Source organism: Bubalus bubalis, chromosome 3 (genome assembly GCF_019923935.1).
Source record: "Bubalus bubalis isolate 160015118507 breed Murrah chromosome 3, NDDB_SH_1, whole genome shotgun sequence".
In the NCBI taxonomy this organism is placed as follows: domain Eukaryota; kingdom Metazoa; phylum Chordata; class Mammalia; order Artiodactyla; family Bovidae; genus Bubalus; species Bubalus bubalis.
The window spans coordinates 159,315,234-159,336,011 of NC_059159.1; positions in this window are offsets into that span (position 1 = coordinate 159,315,234).

Here is a 20,778-nt window from a genome sequence, read left to right on the forward strand (position 1 = left end):
GGGAGAAAAAAAACAGGAAAATAGGGCTTGAGAAAAAAGGGAGTTGGGAATGACAAAACCAGAAGCACAAACATCTGTACACTTGTATTTGACCATGGTTAACCTTGAACTTCCTAGCAGTCAGAAGACAGAGAGAAATACTCTGAGCAAGTTACTTTATCTCTAAATCTCGGTTTCATTGTTGATAAAATGGTAATAGAAACACCTACATCATAGGATTGTTCTGAGGGTGAAATGAAATGAAGGGTGTGAAACCCTCAAGTATGTTGTGTAACACATAGTAGAGACTCTACAAATGCTAATTTTTATTGTTACTATGATTTCTTCTAGGGTTTCTGCTTTGAAGTCAGAAATTGACTACCTTCAGCACTGTGGCTGGCGCTTCAGTTGCCTCAGTTCCAGAGTTCTATCCATTTTCCAATGTGGTGAAGTGAAAGTGAAGTGAAGTTGCTCAGTTGTGTCCGACTCTTTGCGACCCCATGGACTGTAGCCCCCCAGGCTCCTCCGTCCATGGGATTCTCCAGGCAAGAGTACTGGAGTGGGTTGCCATTTCCTTCTCCAATGCGGTAGAGGCTGAGAAATGATGATCTCTAGTAACCCACTCCAGTGTTCTTACCTGGAGAATCTCAGGGACGGGGAGCCTGGTGGGCTGCTGTCTATGGGATCGCACAGAGTCGGACACGACTGAAGCGACTTAGCAGCAGCAGCAGTAAACTACCAGGGCTCAGGTGATAAAGCATCTGCCTGCAATTCGAGAGACCTCGGTTCTATCCCTGGATTGGGAAGATCCCCTGGAGGAGGGCGTAGCAGCCCCCTCTAGTATTCTTGCCTTGGAGAATCCCCATGGACAGAGGAGCCTGGCAGGCTGGGGTCACAAAGAGCCAGACACAACTGAGCGACTAAACACAGTTCACAGTAAACTATGATTACTCATTTATTGGAGGAACTGGGAGACCGAATTTGCTAGCAACAGGTACGATGGCAGGAAAAATTAACCATCTTCCTTTGTGTAAGATCCTTATTCCAACCCACTTCACAAGACGGATTGGCCTCCTCCATAGAATAGAATGCTGGAGCTTAAAGGAGCCCCAATACCTCCTCTCTTTTCAGAGTGAGGGGGAGCGCTGAATTTTCCAGCATTACCCAGCTAGAATTTGATGCTCAAATTCCAGTTCTTTCTCTTAAAAGACCCATTCATGAGAAGGACTAACGTGGAATTGAAGTCAAGGGGAGAAAAAGGCATTTGTTTATTTATAGTTTAGGGAAGTGAAAGTCAGCTTGAGTTCGGACCGTTCATTGTTTCAATGTTTTTATTTCAGCCTGGGGTGGAATTGTCCATTCACCTTCTCCCCTCTGCTGGCCTGGGAATGTCAGACCTCAGCTGCCGGGGAGGCGTGCTGAGGCACTTCACGTCCTCTGGAGACGGTGGCGTGGTGCAATTTCTCTCTGGTGTGGAGGAATGCAGATATTTATAGAGCTGTGCTTTCCTCATTGTTTTTACGCTTTAACGAGAGCTTCACTCAAGCACGTCTTTGGCCTATATAAAGCTCACTGAGAGAGAGAGAGAGGAGAGCTTTCCTTCCGAGTGTGCACATGTGTGCCCTGGAATCTGAGCAGCCCTGTTTGAGGCTCTGAATCACAGTCCCAGGTCATCCCTCAGGACAGCAGAGGAGTTGGGCCCCCTCCTGCCTGTTGCTTGTGAGTGAAAGCCCACACCTGTGGGCGTAAAAAGCAGTCGTGATGGTTATGATGAAATGGCGCAGAAAGAGAATCCAGCTCCCAGCCAGCAGCCCGTCCCTCTCATCCAGGCCGAGATGTGCCCAATGGGTGGCTGGCACTTCCACACACGCCTTCATCTTACCCTCCTGTCAGCCCCGGGGAGCTGGGTGGTGTGATCAGCCTCCCTCAATTCAAAAGGTCACTTGGAGACGTGACCCAGGTCATGGTCACAAGCCAACCCAGGGTCCAGACTCCACGCCCAGCGTGCTTTCCTCAGTGCGACCTCCTGATGAAAAGATCAGCAAAGAAAACAAGCAAACTCGACCCCAAGAAGACATCAGTGATTTCCGAGCAAGCCTCACTTCCTCCACCCCCCAGCGTGGCCACTCGAGAATGACTCTGGTGTCACCTTTTATGTTAGGAAACCAGATGCCAGGGAGATGAGGGCTGATAACCTTAGGGGTGCAGTGGTGATGCAACGCGATTTTAAATCATTTATTTTTGAGGTCGCGAGCAGCGGAGTTTGTTGATCTGGTGAGTTGTACTTCCTCTCTTCCCTGTCCTATTTCCCTTTCTGAATTGGTCACTCGGGATGCCCATCTCCCTGTGCATCTGTGTGCACTTCAGATCTGAAACCCCAGTCGGTGCCACCACCAGCTGCAGAAGCACGCCACTCGCAGTCATTTTTGGAAACCAAAAATGACGGGTCCCATAACTGTGATTAGATAAAGCTTGTAATTTGTGTTTGCTGTAGTCAGCGACGTGGTATTTTGGGACAAACAGCCGCTCTATGCTACATATAGCTTGGAATTTGCGGCTTTTGTGTAACCCGCCATTGCATGATCAAGGAGCTAAAGGAGAGGGAGGGAGAGAGAAGGGATGAAGGGTGAGAGGGCAGGAAGCCCTGCTCAGCAGACAGGCAGAGCCCCAAGGAAGCCCGAGAGCTCAAGGGACCTGCAGGAAAGATGCAGTTGACTTGCCCTCAGGAGAGATTCGGCCAGGCTCCTGAATGGCCCAATCCGCCTTTCCTAACAGACGGAGCCCCGTGACTCCCAGTAAGAGACTCAACCACGTCCCAGGCTTAAGGAGGGACCCTAAACGAAACCCGGGAATGATTTACGAATTCTCTGGAAACTCAGTTTTTCAGCCTGGCTGATAGCTATTCCCCAGTCCAACACTTCAGTTCTAAAAGATCAGCTTCCTTCCCTGTCCGCAATCCTTAGACCATGTCCTTGCCTTTCCTCTGAACCTCGGCTGGATAAAGACCTTCATTCATGCAGTCAACATTGACCTAAGGCCTTCACGTGCCAGGTCAGGAAGGGCACTGGGGATATAGAAATAGGTCAGCTTGAATCCCAGGCCTCCACCCAAAGGCACAGCTGGTTCTGCTGTATCCTTCTTCTCTGTCAAATTTGTACAGTGAAGGTGTGTCTCAATGAACAAAGAAAGCGTTACCCCCCAGTATTCACTCATCCCTAACTCTACATAGGAAAGAGAAATGTTGATGCCATTGGGCACCTGGTTTAACTCTGCCTTAACAGCTATCCTCTCACAACAGGTTCAAAGACATTGCTGCTTCATGGAGGGGAAAACTAAGGCCCAGAGGCATGAGTGGACTTATCTGGGAGTTGGACACGGCTGAGCGTGTACTAGCTGCCACACATGGAAACTGTCCCATTCAATTAATATTTTAATCAGTTTTGGGGGCCTCAATATACAGCAGATACAGATCATGCCTTTAAAGTCCTTACATTTGTGGGAGGTGGTAATCTATGCATAGAAAGCCATGCTATAAATGTAGAAAATGCCAAGTAAATCCCCCCAAAGAGAGCAGACAGTGGTGGAGAACTTGGTATCTAGGGAATGTGAGATCACTTTCTGCAGGGAACAGGTTTCTGAGTTGACTCTTAGGAGGATTTAGATGGAGATGAGACTGAAAGAAGAGAACATAAGATCATTTTCATCTGTGGGGAGAGAAAGGCTGGGCTGGTTAGGAATTGGGAAAACGCCTTGCCGAGAAATGGGCTTCCCAAGTGGCTCAGCGAGTGAAGAATCTGCCTGCAATGCAGGAGACATAGGAGACACAAGTTCGATTCCTGGGTTAGGAAGATCCCCTGGGGGAGGGCACAGCAACCCACTACATTATTCTTGTCTGGAAAACCCCATGGACAGAGGAACCTGGCAGGCTACAATCCATAGGGTTGAAAAGAGTCAGGCAAGACTGAAGCGACTGAGCACGCCCACACATTGTAGAAAAAGGAACAAGTGTAAGCTCAGGCTTAGAGGTCTCAAGCGCTTGGCATGTTTGGAGAAGGCTGCTGCTATCCTGCATGGCCAAGAAGGATCAGAACAGTGAGCTGGGAGGCTCCTTCACATAACTGTGTGGATCAGTGGAAGCATACTGACCAGGGACTCTCTGGAATGGTTGGGTTTGGACGACTTTGCACGTCTCAGGTATCTCTTTGGATTTATCTTTAGGCCACATCTCACAGGTCTTTTCTAGAGGAGAGTGAGTAAGTCAAATTTCCTGCCTTTGGCTCTCTACCTTTACTGAATTTTCAACTGAATTCAAGCTGTGTCTCCACAGTACTAAATCGCTTAATAAAATGTGACACAGAGTTGTTTGGGTTATATCAGGGAGAACATCTGGATGTTTGGAAACATCTGCATAGCTTGCCAAAAGAAAAGACACAAAACCTTAGTATCCAAGTGTTTGGTTTTCTGGGACATAAAGTCTGAATCACCAGCATAACTTTTAGAGCTTTTCGCTTGTTCACTTTCATTTTCCCTGTTTGCTGCAGGTATAACCAGCAATTCCACTTGAAATGTTAGAGAACTGGATGGTTCATCTCTTACTGTTGTATCTTGGGAGAGGAAAAAGTAGGCCATCTTCTTAAAAAAAAAAAAAAATTCCAGTTCACCTATTAAATCTGAAAAATATTTTTTAAGACCCTTCTGAGTTTGAGGTTCTACGCATGAGTTGAGAACACAACAATGGCCAGGGTGCAGGCCTTGCCTTGCAGGAGGTCACATCTTATATCCAAGTAATCTCAACACAGTGATTGGAGTTAATCAGCGTAAGCACAGGAGACCAGTGGGCACAAACGAAAATGTTATTGACAGGGAGAAGGGAAAAGGCAGGGGAAAGATCTGGTGATGGAGTAATTTTTGCCTAGAGTATTTGGGGGTAAATAGGAGTTCTCTACAAGGAAAAGAGGCAGAACACATCACAAAAAGAGGAGATGGACAGAGAATAGGCATAGAGACAGCAGATAATGAAGAATGTTGAGGGAAATGTACAATGTTCAATGGCCTCTGGACAGGCAGGAGGGCCATGGTGAGAGATAAGTTCAGAGAAGAAGACTCGAGCAATAGAATGGAAGGTCCTACTGCTCATAAAGCCCTCATCCTGTGGGTCACAGGAAGCCCCACAACCTCAAATCATCATGTTCTTATTTCCTGCAGCTAAACATACACCAACCCAAGACCCACTCACCCTACTCCCAGAATTACCACCCAGAGAAAAAAGTGCATAAGACCACCAAAGATGTTCTACAATGTTCAACAGCACCATTATTCATAAAAGCCCCAAACCAGAAGCAATCAAATGTCTACCAATAGAATAAGGGCTACATAGATGGCAATGTTTTCATAGAATAGAATACTGGCCAGCAATGAATAAGCGAACAAAATAATGACACTCGCCAGGCATGGATGAATCTCACAGACATTACGGGGAATAAAAGAAGCCATTTATATGTAATTTCATTTATATGAAGTCCAAGAATAGGAGACTTAATTGGTAGTGCCTGCAGTCTCAACAGCGGTCATGAGGGGTGGGTATTGACGGGAGAGGGTATAAGAGCCTTCTGCAGTGCTTGGGAGTGTTCTATATCTTTATCTGGGGGCACTTATGTGAGTGTATATGTATGAAAAATTCAACAGACTCTATATGAGATTAGTATACTTTCTTGAATGTTTTAACTCAGTAAAAAAAAAAAAAAAAGGAAAAGACAAAACTAACAAATATTTTAAAAAACCAAACAGAATTTTAGAAACCTGGTTGTTATATTGCCATTATAACCCAATCATCTACCAAGAAGCCCCTTTCCCTGTGGTCAGCCCTCCTGTTACCTAGTAATGTGTACCTTCTCGGGAGTTTGTTAGAGACAAAGTACTCCTTGGTGCATGAGAACAAAAAAGGCATCAACTGAATACAAAGGTAGCAAGTGAGGCCAAGATTTGGTAAATTTCACCCAGAGCCTCTCACCCTCATCATCTCTTGAATGACAAAATGCCATTTGTTCCCAGCATCGTCTGTACTATATCTTCATCTCTTAGCTTCTGCCAGTTTTCCTGCAACCTGTAAAGATGAAATCAAGTCTCTTTTATCTTAAAAAGTAGGTATAAAAACCAAATAAACCAAATTCCCCTTGGGCTTTGCCTTCTTTCTAGCTTTCTCATCTCCCTCTTCCTCTCCTAAGCCAAACTTTCAAGAGCTTTTTCCTAATTAAAAAAAAAAAAAAAAAATTAAAAAGAATAGAAAGATAAATAAAAGTAATAAAAATTTAAAATTAAAATAAATTTTAAAAAGTTAAAATAAATATTTTAAAAATCCACACAAAAAAGGAACTTTTCCCAAACTAACTGTCTCACTCTCTCATGCCATTCACTCTTCAAATCGATGGATCCTTTACCCTCCATATCTCTAAAGTCTCATCTTATCTGGCCTCCCAGTTGCACTGGACATTGTTGACAGCTTCTGTGAGCTGCAACTTTCTCTCCCTTAATTTTTGTTCAGAGCCATCCCTCTGGTGAGTCGACTTGGTTCTTGTATCCACCTCTGTGAGTGCTTGTGATGGAAAGAACAACTTGGAAACCAAAGCAGATTGAAGGAAAGGCCAGCTGGACCATTTCCCAGGGCACCGATCCTTTGCAGGCCAAATTTCCTGGGAATGAATTGGAAACATGGAGCCAGTTTATTTAGAAACTCTGTATAACACTTCACATAATTGGCAAAATGTAAATTGGGCCCTCTCTCACCCAAGTACAAAATGTCTTTGAGTGGGAGTTAAAAAAAAAAAAAGCCTTGCCAGCAATTGCCTTGATGAGCTGCATATTTCTGTGTCATGCTTCGGCAAGAGCTGTCAGCTGAGACTGAAAACGAACAGTGTGTCGGTATGGTGTTCGGTATGTTACTGATTCATTTCACTATCTAAATATAAACACTTTATGAGTCCTCCCAAGAAGTCTTTGATTCAGAAAATCACAAAAGACAACTGAAGGGAGGGCCAGAACCACAGAAAAATGAGAATTTCTTTCTTTTGCTTTTGTTTTTTTTTTTTTTTTTAAAGCACATTCACCATCTTTTGACCATGGGAGCAAATGATCAGAAGAAGCTGTTTTTGAATATAACTTGTATTAAGAAAAAATAATTTTCTCATCATTCCCATTAAATAAATGCTAAATAAACTTTTAAAGAATATTGTTTGAAGGTGTCACAAGTGAAGATCCTGCCAGTCCTCACCCATCACCCCATGTAGATGGATTAAATGAGAGGAAACTTTGCAATGAAGGAACAATCATGCTGAGAACTTGGGAGGAGGAAGTTCTCAGTTTGATTCAGTTTAGAAGGACAGCTGTGGTTGGCAGAAGGGCTGAGGAAATTTAGGTTCACAGAAAATAGGCTTGAGAGCAGTATTCTTAACCTTGATCGCACTTAGGAATCCCCCGAGCAGACTTGAAAATGGTGATGGCCTGGGTCCCACTGTACAGATCCCATTTACAGATCCAAATGTAATTGATCCAGGGTGTGGACTGAATTGTGGGACCTTTTACAAGCTCCTCAGCTGATGATAACCCATGGCCAGATGGAAGGTTGCTGTTTTAGAAAACAGCCCAGCTGCTGAGTGAGTCACTCAGTCTTGTCGACTCTCTGTGACCCCATGGGCTGTAGCCCACCACGCTCCTCTGTCCATGGAATTCTCCAGGCAAGAATCCTGGAGTGGGTAGCCATTCCCTTCTCCAGGGGATCTTCCAGACCCAGGGAGCAGGCCTTTTCCCAGAGAAAAGTCAAGAGCTCTGGTTCTCAGAGTGTGTTCTCTGGACAAGCAGCAGTAGCACCTGGGGACTTGTTAGAAATGCAAGGTCTTGGGTTCCACCTGGACCTACTGATCAGACACTCTGCGGTTGGGGAGATGGTGATCTGAACTGATTAGGCGCTCCAGGTGACTCTGATGCACCAAGTCTGGAAACCACCGACGTAGGAAAAGATGGCCTGGAGGAGATGCTGGAGAAAGAGCGTGATGGTGAACCAAGAGACGAAGGCAGGTTCCCTTCAAAGCTGAGGGGAGACACAAAACCCCAACCTGGGAGGACTTTCTCTAAGGAGGGACTTCACGTTCGAGGGGAACATCTGAGGGAAATGAAAGAAAGATCTAGGAAGTCTGGGCTTGGGCACAGAGTGATGCCCGTCATGTCCTCTTCCCAGCCCGGGACCTGCCGTTGCCTCTCAGTCCCACCTTCCTCACACAGTGTGGTTTTCTCCACTGAGCGGCTGATGGAGGAAGCCACACATTAGCGCCTCTCTGTTTGTGCAGGGCCTTGGGGCTCCCACAGTGGCCTGAGGAACACAGCTGGAGTCTCCCCCTAGTAGCGGAAAGAGTGGGATCCCATCCCTCGTCCGCAGGGCGTGCCTTCTGCCCTGTTCCCCAGCAAGCGCAGCCTAGGGAGGGCTTGTGCTTCTGGCCAGCTCTCGCTTCTGCTTTCCTCTCTGACTCATGCCCAGCACAGGGGCTCCGGAGACACTTGTCCTTTCCCCGGAAGAGTCAGTGCTGGGGAATGACTGCCTTTATGGGGAGCTCAGGGAAGACTGGCTCTGCCGCAGACCAAATAAGTCACCTGGCTTACTCAGTTTCATTCCAGTCAACAAATTATCCTCAGCCTGTCTGCTCCGAGGCAGGCTCTGGGCCACCACTGGGAAAACAGAGAGCAGACACAGAGCTGGCCCTTGGGAAGCTTTCGTTCAGGTGCAAAGGATTTAGTGGGGGAGGAGGAAATTGCATGGCTCAATGTCTTCCGCCTGAGAGCTGCTGTAAATAGGGTGATGGTTAAGGTTTACATCCACAAAAGGACATGTTTGATAGTGAAATTGTGAGCTACTAACAGTCACACCAGGACAGCAAGTGTAAACTAGGACCCTCCTGGGCATCCAGGAGGCGTGTCCACACTGTGCTGGGGCGGCAGGGTTGGTTGGTAGCCGTCAGATCTCAGCAACTTGGAGCCAGACCCCACTTGGCATGCTGTCCTGTTGTAGTTCCCCAGTATGTACCATGCTCCCCCCATACCAGCTCCCAGAATCAGCATCAACCCCACACGGAGCACGTCACCCCAGTGAGGACCCAGGCATGACTCTGTAGTACCTGGGCTTCTGCTTGGCCACTGTTTCTGGCTCTCCTCGATGTTCTGTGCAAGGTGGCACAGGGTACAAAGCATTTCAGACCCTCACCTCTCATCTCCATAAAACGGTACTCTGATTGTACAGAGGTTTGGTGGGTCTCAAGGGGCCATTTAGATTTGGTTTAGATGTACATGTTTTCTCCTCCGAAGGTCCAAATTTAATGCCTGCATTTCATTTTTTAAAAATTGTACTTCCTGATATTATGGTCATGTTCCATACAATAAGCTTGCATGTACATTATTTTCAAATATCTATGACTTTTATAAGTTTTACAAACTCACCTTATGATTAAATTTTTTCTTTCTAAATTATAACAAATTTTTTGGAGTATAGTTGCTTTACAATGTTTTAATAGCTTTTGCTGTGCAGTGAAGTGAATCAGCCACACATATACATATATACCCTCTTTTTTGGATTTCCTTCCCATTTAGGTCACCACGGAGCATTGAGTAGAGTTCACTGTGCTTTACAATAGGTTCTCATTAGTTACCTATTTTATATATGGCAATGTATATATATCAATCCCAATCTTCCAATAATCCCATTGCCTTCCCCTTTTACCCCTTGGTATCCATATGATTATTCTCTATGTCTGTTTCTATTCTGTTTGTAAATAAGATCATCTATACTAATTTTTTCAGATTCCATACATATGTATTAAGATATAATATTTGGTTTTCCATTTCTGACTTCATTTTAATACACAAATATTTACAGCATATTTCAATTACACTGTACCATTTATGAAGATGTTCTACTGAATTTAGACATCAACTTCCCCACTCAGTGTCCACACATAATAATGAAAACTGATGTAAAATGATTCCTCTAGCTCCAGTAAGCATTTCTTGAGTATTGACTATGCTCTGAGCACTGAACTAGGAGCTATAACACATGCAGGCCTTTTTATCTTAAGCCTCACAATAAGCTTGCGATGTAGGTCATGCTAGACCCATTTTACAGATGAAGTGAGACAAATCCCCCATGTTTTGTATCTCAGAAATAGCCAGACTATCTCTACCCCCAGATGAGGAGCAGCTTAAGGCAAAGACTTAGGCCAAAGTCCCAGAGAGTACGGCTGGACTCGGGAAGAAACCTGGGGACCTGGCATCAGGATCAAAGTTAGGTGAGCAAGGTCATCACACAAGGGCAGGTCAGATCTTGTCTCTGTTTAAAATTTTGATATTTTGTTCATCATGAATTTGTTTTTTGCATTAAATTAACCTTGATTTTTAAAGGGACTTGGTTAAAACCTTATTTTTATCTTTATTACTGGATTTTAGCACCTCCCCCAACCCCATTAAATTCTGTGCCTGAGGTCAGTGTTCACTCACCTTACCCTTGGTCCCAGCCCTGTGGGGACACCTCTACAAGGCAGCATTTGACTTGCTATGTCACATAGTCACTCACCACCTGCGTCCCCCCTCCCTCCAGCCAGGCCAAGGTGGATTTGCATTAATAAACCAAGTGGTCACGGTCTGAGGCTTTCCCTCCTGTGCTAGCCCTTATCAGGACCCAGGTCTCTCTCCTTGCCCAGAGCCTGGTCTGTGCTACTAGGCACTCAAGGTATGTTGAATAATGAACCCAAGGCGAGGTCTTGGGCTTTTTTTGTGTGTCTACAGCCTTTTGGAGAATAAAGGCACATATGCCTGTGCTCTTTGTAATACGCTGATAAAAGCTCGTAGACCTTATTTTTCCTCCGTAAAACCCGTCTTGACCCATTACTTTCTCTCTCTCTTTTTAAAAAATAATTATATTCATTTATTTTTAATTGATTGATGATTGCTTTACAATATTGATTTGATTTCTGTCATACATCAACATGAACCAGCCACAGGTGTACAAAAGTCCCCTCCCCCTTGAATCTCCTTCCCGCCTCCCACCCTTTTCCACCCCTCTAGGTTGATACAGAGCCCCAGTTTGAGTTCCCTGAGTCTTACAGCAATTTGCTTTCTCTTTCTACACCTCAACCCAGCTGGGACCCTGTGTGTTAATGGGTGTCACAACTAAGACTTGTTGAACATTAATTATGTACCAGGCACCATCTAAGATCTTTATACATACGTTCATTCAGTCAGCCCTCATAACAAGCCTATCAGGTGGAGATTACTACTGACTCCACTTCATAAATGAGGAAATCCGGGCACAAAGACAATAAGTAATCCCTGCTAGGTCATGCAGGTCACCTGAGTGGCAGAGCTGTGACTTGAACCCGGGCAGGCTGGCTGCAGAGCTCACCCACCACCCATTCCTGGCTCTGTCTGCTGCCGGGGAGAGGCGAGTTCTTCTTGGACCGAAGGGGAGAGTCCAGGAAATTGCCTGATTTCAGTCTGGATTGGGATGGGCTCACAGGACACTAAGCATGTGGTGGGGGGAAATCTACGAGTTCCTCTGTGATGGGCTGAATTGTGTGTTCTCAAAGTTTGTTGAGGTGCTAACCCCCAGTATCTCAGAATCTGACTGTGCTTGGAGACATGGTCCTTAAAGAGGTGATTAAGTTAGCATGAGGCCGTTAGGTTGAGTCCTCATCCAGCATCACTGGTGTCCTTATAAAGGAGAAATTTCAGACACAGACAGGTACAGAGGGAAGGTAATGTGACGACACAGGGAAGATGGCCGTCCACAAGCCAAGGAGAGAGCCTCAGAAGAAATCAGTTCTGCTGTTGCCTTCATCTTGGACTTGTAGCCTCCAGAACTGTGCAAAAATACATTTCTGTTGTTTAAGCTATCTAGTCTGTGGCAGCTCAAGAAAACTACTACATCCTTTAAAGCCTATATCTAAGGTGAGACATGAAGACACCACCCACTAGCACTTGGGAAACACAACCGGGGCTGAACCCTGCTGGCCCAGGGCTTGCCTTGCAGCCTCTCTCATTTGAGCTGCTATCGCAGCTCCTCCAAGGGGCACAGGGAGGAGAGAGTCATATGTGGTCATATTTCTTCTGTCTGGTCTTTCTGGAAGGATATCCTCCGCCCCTTTCTACTCTTCCCTGTTCAAAGACTCCCCTTCTCTTAGCCTGAATTGCTGTGCCCCTGGTCAGCGTGCCCCTCTTCCTAACACCTACTTCATCCACAGCTTTCAGTTAAACCTCTGAAAACCCAGGGCTTCCCAAGTGGCGCTAGTGGTAAAGAACCCACCTACCAATGCAGAAGACGCAGGTTCAGTCCCTGGGATAGGAAGATACTCTGGAGTAGGAAGTGGCAACCTACTCCAGTATTCTTGTCTGGAAAATTCCATGGACAGAGGAGCCCCGCAGGCTATAGTCTGTGGGGTCCCAAAGAGTTGGACAAGACTGAGCAACTGAGCATACACAGATCACGTAGGTCATGTTCCTGCTCTAAAACTGTCTGTGGCTCCCCATTTCTTGAAGGGAAAAGCCTGTTCACCACACGTCAGCAGTTAATGGGATCTTCTGCAGTATCCCTTTCCATACCTATCACTGGGATTCAAGGGGAACTACCTCTATTCCCTGCTTGTTCTTCCTGCTGCCCTGCATCTTTGCTCACTCTGTCCCCTCTGCCCATAATGCCCTTCTCGCCCTTTGCATATTCAAGTCCTACTGATTTCCCAGGCACAGCTCAAATTCTACCTCCTCCACAAAGCCTTTGCCTCTTACCAATCAGCCTCTCTCTCTTATCTTAAACCACCACACTGTCTCTCATGGCTTCTCAGTCTTTTGTGCCTTACGTTATGATTATTTATCCACATGCTCCTCCTAACCCCTTCTCACCTCTGCAGACATCCATGGAACTTTCTGGAAAGGAGGCAGCATGGTGGCTTCAGAAGGGAAAGGCATGTGGAGCTGGTGAACCTGTGTATGTACACCTCTCTCAGCCACTTGGTAACTGCATTGGGGTAGGGACCCTTATCTGTACAGCCTGAATGGCCAGCCCATAGGAGTTCAGGAGATAATCAAGGAGCCAAGGGGCAAGTCATCTCATCTCTCTGAGCCTTAGTTTCCTCACCAATTAAATAGGGAGGAAAACGATGATAATAATACAAGCTTACAGGATAATACTTGTGAAGAGTAACGGGTAAAGAAGAAATTTTTTTTTTTTTAAGACTTTTTTGATGTGACCATTTTCAAAGTCTAAATTGAATTTGTTACAATATTGCTTCTGTTTTTTGTTTGGTTTTTTGGTCACGAGTCATGTGGAATCTTAGCTCCCAGACCAGGGATCGAACCTGCACCCCCTGCATTGAAACGTGGTCTTAACCACTAGACCGCCAGGGAAGTCCCAAGAAGAAATTTCTTCATAAGTATTATTTGAGTATTCTACTATTACTAGGAAATGGACATGTCTCTTGTCAAGAAAATCATTCATTTCCTGTGAAGTCCTGATGCTCCGCTAGGTTTTCTATGTGGCCAATAATAAGTGCATGATGTGCTCTGTTACGCTGCTAAGTGCTGTCACATGTTCCCCCACTTAATCCTCCCAACAGCCTTTGGAGGGAAGAGGTGCAGATGTTGTCCCCATGTCACAGAAAACCAGGGCTCCTGACTTGCCTGCACTGGATCCGAGCCTCAGCCAAAACTGGACTGGAAGCAGGAGGAGTGGGAACCTGAGGCATGATGGGTTAACTGGACGGTGCCTCCAGCTGGGGAGTGAGATGGATTTCCAGGATTTGTTGGGACCGCCATTCCCCAGCTGGGCTGGACACAATCTCAGATCTCGGCCTTTGTGGGCCTGGCTGGTGACTGTGACGATCTGGAATTTCGGGGCCTGAGCTGGCAGGGGTCTCCCCGAGCCAGGAGTGGGGTAGCTCTGATGAGTAGATAATTAGGACGCTTCTTTCAGCTGAAGATAAAGTCCAGAGCTTCCCTCCAGCCATTATCCTGCCAACCCTAATAGAGCCAGATTGATGGATGTAGCGCGGAGGGAATTTGGAACATTCTTGTGCACACTATATCACACTCAATAACCGCCCATGCACAATGTGGGACTTTTATAAGCCATTACAAAATCCATTTTGAAACATCTCTGGGTGCGACAGCCAGCTGCAAAGCATCTGAAGTATCCCTGACATTTGGGTTTTGGTGGAACTTGTGAGGAGCAAGAGCTCCAGAGAAATCTCGTGCACACTCAAGCCAAGAGAGCACAATCGTAAGGAAAACACGTGCTGGCGTTACAGCCCACTGTACATCTTATACTGTATTTCGGCAAGCGCACTAATCCTTCTTGTTAGACAAGAACAGAAACCCCCCAAATGCTTTCCATATGTCCCATTGTCTTCCTGGCCCTTTAATTCTATCGCAAAAGCCCCCAACTTAGCAACCTTCATATTAATGCTAAACACATTACATCAGTTCTAACATTGATATGTTTAATACGAATACAATTAAAGTTGCTTCAACATAATCCTGGTAAGATAAACAGCGTTGCTATTATTATAAACATCCCTGCAAGGTCCCTTGTAAAATATTATCAATACTAATAGAAGCCACCCCCACCCCCACCCCAACCCTGATACCCGGACTAAACAATGCCACTGCCTCCCTACTAATAACAAATATGTCCAGTGATTTAAACATTGGTGCATCCAATGTAAACACCATTATAGCTAATGTAAAACAGTTACCCAGCCAAGCAAATCCACCAGCAAGTTACTGAAGAAAAAGAACAGTTTCCTCAGCAAGAATGCATTACAGCCTGCCGGTGACATTTGCAATAGATTACTTAAGCCCATAAAGAAATGAAAATTGCAGGCCCATGTTGAGCCAGAAATGATGAAATTGGAGAGCACGGGCTAAGTGCAGTATGGGACAGAGCGGCTTCTGCCCAGGGTCTGCAGGCCCGGTGTGGCTTGGAATGCAATTGCCCTGAGTCTCTGCGTAGACGAAGCCTCAGGTAGTCGTGTCCTTTCTGCCTTGCTTCCAGTCCGCGGTCTCCACACGCGGAGGCATGAAGCTGAGGACTGGCCTTTGCAGCGGGTAAGTGCTCACAAGGGCTGCAGCTGGCCGAACGTGAGCATGTGGGCGCCTCTCTCCCCACCAGTGCTGGCAAAGGAGGGTCAGCGCGATGGTTTCTGCCGCACACTGTGGAACTTTTCCTTCTTTCAGGTTACACAGAAGGCCAGGGTTTTAGGGAGATGACCTAGAGACTTTTTCAGAGTCAAAGTGGGATTGTAAATGCATTCATCTGATTTTTATCTCACCTGGAGCCTCTAAAATAAACAGATGGACCCCCAGACGACAAGACGTGGCTGTGTTCACAACAAGCTCTGGTTCATTCTTGCCTGCTTCCTCCTTTCAATCCAGTTCCATGACTTATCGACTCCTGACATCTTTGCATTTCCTACTTCTGGAAACTTCCTGGGTGTGGTTCCAGTGATTCTGGATGTGTGCTCTCTCACTCTCTCTTGTTTTAATCTGTCAAGCCCACTCCTGCTAAATAACCCAACTCAGCAAGCTCTGTCTACCAGGACTTCTGAGGGGTGATTCCAAAAAGAAGCAGCTCAAAACTCCAACTCTCACCCGAACACAGAGGGTGTTCTATGCTGCCTTGTGAGCCGGTGCTCCTGACTTCCCACTCTGCTCAGGGGCTCCCTAGGAAAGTTTCAAATGTCCCCAAAACTGTAAAGGTCCATTGTGATTCAGAGAAAGGAAAAGGAAATTGCCCAATTATTTCTTCTCCAAATATTTCAATCAAAATTAGCCTCCTTTCCCTAGTGGCTCAGATGGTAAAGCATCCGCCTGCAACGTAGGAGACCTGGGTTCAATCCCTGGATTGGGAAGATCCCCTGGTGAAAGGAATGGTAACCCACTCCAGTATTCTTGCCTCGAGAATTCCATGGACAGAGGAGCCTTGCAGGCTACAGTCCATGGGGTCGCAAAGAATCAGACACGACTGAGTGACACTTTCCCTTAAATAATTTTCATGAAAAAATGTAGCTAAGCTTTTCTACTGATGACAGAACTTATCAATTATCAAGGAATTCTCATCTCCTTGGTGTGACTGTGGGAACAAGCATCTGTATCTGTCCTTCAAAAACACCACTAGCTTGAGTGTTCACCTGGCACTTAGAGTCAGCTCAGGATTTCTAATCTCAGGACTGTTGAGATTTGAGGTTGGATCATTCTTTTGCTGTGGGGGTGGTTCTGTGCTTTGTGGGATGTTTAGCTGCATCCTTACCCTCTACTTGTTAGATGCCAGGGGCTTCCCAGATGGTGCTGGTGCTAAAGAATTCACCTGCCAAAGCAGGAGATGCAGGAGATGAGGTTTCAATCCCTAGGTCGCGAAGATCCCCTGGAGGAGGAAATGGCAACCCACTCCAGTATTCTTGCCTAGAAAATCCTATGGACAGAGGAGCCTGAGGGGGTTACAGTTGGTGTCTTAAAGAGTTGGACACAACTGAGCAACAGCACACACACACACACACACACACACACACACACATTAGGTCCCAGTAGCACCTTCCCTCCACCATGATTGTAGCAACGAAAAATGTCTCGACATGGTCAAATGTCCCCGAGCAAGCAAAATCTCTCTCTCTCTCTTTCTCTCTCTCTCTCTCTCTCTCTCTCTCACACACACACACACACACACACAAACACACACACACACACACAAACACACACACACTCATTGAAGACCATCAAGTCAGCTAGGTGAATCAAAACATCTGACGAATGAAGGCCAACTCAGATGCAAATTCTTGTTCCCTTACTGACTGCGCGGTCCTCCTAGGCAAGGACTTACTTCATCCGAGCCTCAGTGGCCCCATTTTTGTATCATGGGATCAATGATATCCCAGAACCAGGGGTGTGGGAAACCACCTAGGTCTTATCTATGTAAATCCGTGAAATCAAATCCGTAGCGACTGTGTTCTCATTTATGTCCTAAACATCTCATTTGCGTCTCCTCCTTGAATGAGTCCACAGAGGCCCAGAGCACGGACAGGGTGTTCTTCCTGCCACAGAGTCTGGAGAGATGGAGAGCTGGAATTCCATTCCGGCTAAACATCATATTAATTCCGGGCAACTCTTTCCCAGTAAAACCCCAACTCATGTAAATACTAGTAGACTTTTCAATTTGTAGTCAGATTAGATGCCAGGACTGTTTGGTTCTATTTTATTTTATTTTTTAAGTGAAACCTTTACAGTGAATTTGAAAGCAAGCTATTTTCTGCCTCTCTGGAGAAGTGTAAGTTTTGGAAAGCAAGCTCCCCTGGAATGTTTTAGCTGCAATCAGAGTGGATAGAAAAAAAGCAAAAATGCAGGTTAAGTCACATGATAGAATTTCTGGACCCAGATTCATCAACTCATTTAGGAAGTGCTCTATGGAACAAAATATGCACGGAAAGAAGGCTTTGTGTCATTCTAAAAGCTATTTTATGTCCTTGGAAAAGCAGGTGGGTGTTTATATTAGTACTCTTTTGAGTGTTCTGTTTTAAGCATCAAACACTTGCAAATGCTGTATCTCCAGAGTCACCCCAGGAAAAGAAATCTTCTGTTGGGGAGGGGAGCATAATTCTCAACTTCCCACATCCTCATGTCTGTGCTGTATGGAATCCATGCCATCACTCTGACTCTTGGCACCTCTAGCAAAGACCCCACAGCCACTGAGCACCTCCCAGTGGACTCTGGGCATCCAAGGAGGAGCAGGAAAATTTCTCACCCCAAGGGGCCCACAGCCCAGCAGGGCCAGACCCAGTGGGAGGACAGAGCCTGCTCTTCCTCTTTCCTGTGACAAGGAATTAGGTCTCAGGGGGCTACTTGGAATGGAGAAGTAGTTCTCATTCCTGAACCTCCGGGATAGCTGAGCTCTGAGTTCTACTGAGAGCTCGGTCACCAAGGCACAGAGGTTCCTATCACAGGGGAACCTGAGACCAGACTCCCTGTGTGCTTGATAGCATGTTTGTAAATGGTTGTTGTTGCTCAGTTGCTCAGTCATGTCCAACTCTTTGCAACCCCATGAATCGCAGCATGCCAGGCCTCCCTGTCCATCACCAACTCCCGGAGTTCACTCAAACTCACGTCCACTGAGTCAGTGATGCCATCCAGCCATCTCATCCTCTGTCACCCTCTTCTCCTCCTGCCCACAATCTTTCCCAGCATCAGGGTCTTTTCCCGTGAGTTGGCTCTTTGCATCAGGTGGCCAAAGTACTGGAGCTTCAGCTTCAACATCAGTCCTTCCAATGAATATTCAGGGTTGGTTTCCTTTAGGATTGACTGGTTGGATCTCCTTGCTGTTCAAGGGGCTCTCAAGAATCTTCTCCAACACCACAGTTCACAAGCATCAATTCTTCTGCACTCAGCCACTAGCCTCCTAGAAATCTCTGCCTGGAGGCCCAGCAGGCTTGCTGGCCTCCATTGGGAAGCCTCCTCTGACCCCCAATACGGATGGAGGCTCCTCCACTTCCTGTCACACTGGGCTTCTGCCTCCTGCATCTGCCAGCTTGTCCTGTGGTTCATCTGTTTGCGCATGTCTCCTGGGTGGGAAGCGGTGTGGGGGTGTTGGTGGTGCGGTGTCTGATTTATTTCTGCCTCTCTGAGGCTTGACCAAGGAGGTGTTCCGTGAACTCTTCTGAGGTAAAGCATCATCACTTATTAGGACCCCCCAAAGAACCACCTCTGAAATTTCCTTGGAACCTAATACAGAACAAGTAGACCAAGGGGGTCAGCAGGCACTGGGGCCTTGGGGAGGGCTGTCATGCTTGCCAGTGAGCACATGCCCTTGTATGAGCTTAAGGCAGTTTGTGAAATTAAAGTTGTCACATGTGAATACCAACAACTTCCAGCTGCCTGTCTGTGACAAGGAGGCACACAAAATATGGCTGGCATCTTTTCCTCCATCCCACTTCTTTCCAAATGCCTCTGGGGTATACAGGCCCACAGGAGATGACTTGCCAAGGAGGCAGAAGGCCCAGGGCAGGACAGAGCTGCTCTGATTTCACATTCATTACTGCTTAACCACCTCCGCACTTTTCTTAGGACCTGATACAGAGCAAGTAGACGAAGGGGGTCAACAGGCCTTGGTGCTAATTAGGAGGACCATCACCTGGCCTTGACAGGTGGCTGAGAAAGGAGATTATAACAACAAGAAGGGGGATCATCAGGTGAAAACACACAGCTTTGAGCCAAGAAGAACGGCCTGCCCTTGCCCCATGGCAGGAAAGGGAGTGTTGATGGATTTGCTAAGATTCCCAACAGAACTGGTTGGAATTTGACTGTAAATGAGAGGAATGAGCCTGCAGTTCCTGCCAGCTATGCTGGACCCATAGTCAGAACCCACTGGGTGAGAGAAGAGGTCTTTCAAACCAGGCCTTGGCAGAACACCCAGAGACATTATTTGGAGAGACTCAGTGATTCCACTGAAGGACTTAATGCCAACCGGGGAGTCAGGAGGCAGTCTTTGCAAAGCAAAATTCTGTAGGGAGATGGCTCTCCAGGGTTTGATTGCCTTAAGCACCATGCCCCTGTGAGCCATTGCCAGGAGAGTGCCATCTACTTGTCACAATTCTCAGATGCTGGTATGGAGAGAGAGGGACTTCCCAGGTGGTGCTGGTGGTAAAGAACCTGCCTGACAATGCAGGAGTTGTAAGAGACTCCAGTTCCATCCCTGGGTCAGGAAGATCCCCTGGAGGAGGGCATGGCAACCCTCTCCAGTATTCTTGCCTGGAGAATCCCCAGGACAGAGGAGCCTGAGGGGCTACAGGCCATAGAGTCACAAAGCGCCAGACATGACTGAGCCACTCAACAACAACAATGAGTTTGTAAGGGGCAGAGGCAGGATGTGAACCAGGAAATCTGCCCCAGCATCCACGCAGGTAGGCACTGCACCATGCTTCCTCATTTCCACAATAGACGTGCATGCATCATGCATTATACATTTGAAAAATGGGGGGACTTCCCTGCTGGTCCAGTGGTTAAGAATCTGCCTGCCGATGCAGGGGATGCAGATTCGATCCTTGGTCCAGGAAGATATCACATGCCAAGGAGCAACTAAGCCCGTGTGCCACAACTGCTGAGCCTGAAAGCCTAGAGCCCGTGCTCCACGACGAGCCAAGACACCACAAGGATAAGCCCAGGCACCACAACTAGGGAGTAGCCCCTGCTCGCCGCAACTGGAAAAAGCCCTCGTGCAGCAGCAAAGACCCAGCACAGCCAAAAATAAAATAAAAAACGGGCATAGATATTTTCTTCTATATTCTTCCTCAGTTAGGGATGGATGAAAAAGTCTTAGCCAGGTAGGCTCGGATGTTTAGAGTTGACAGAGGTTGTATGCGAGTTTTCCTTCTTTGTTGTACAGAGTTGATGGACCTTCTCTGTGGATGTCATCATTGTTACACCTGGAGTCTACACTCCTTCTGTGTTGCTGCTGCTGCTAAGTCGCTTCAGTCGTGTCCGACTCTGTGCGACCCCATAGACGGCAGCCCACCAGGCTCCCCCGTCCCTGGGATTCTCCAGGCAAGAACACTGGAGTGGGTTGCCATTTCCTTCTCCAATGCGTCAAAGTGAAAGTGAAGTCGCTGAGTCGACCCCATGGACTGCAGCCTACCAGGCTCCTCTGTCCATGGGATTTTCCAGGCAAGAGCACTGGAGTGGGGTGCCATTGCCTTCTCCGCCTTCTGTTTTAGGGTCATTATTATCACATTT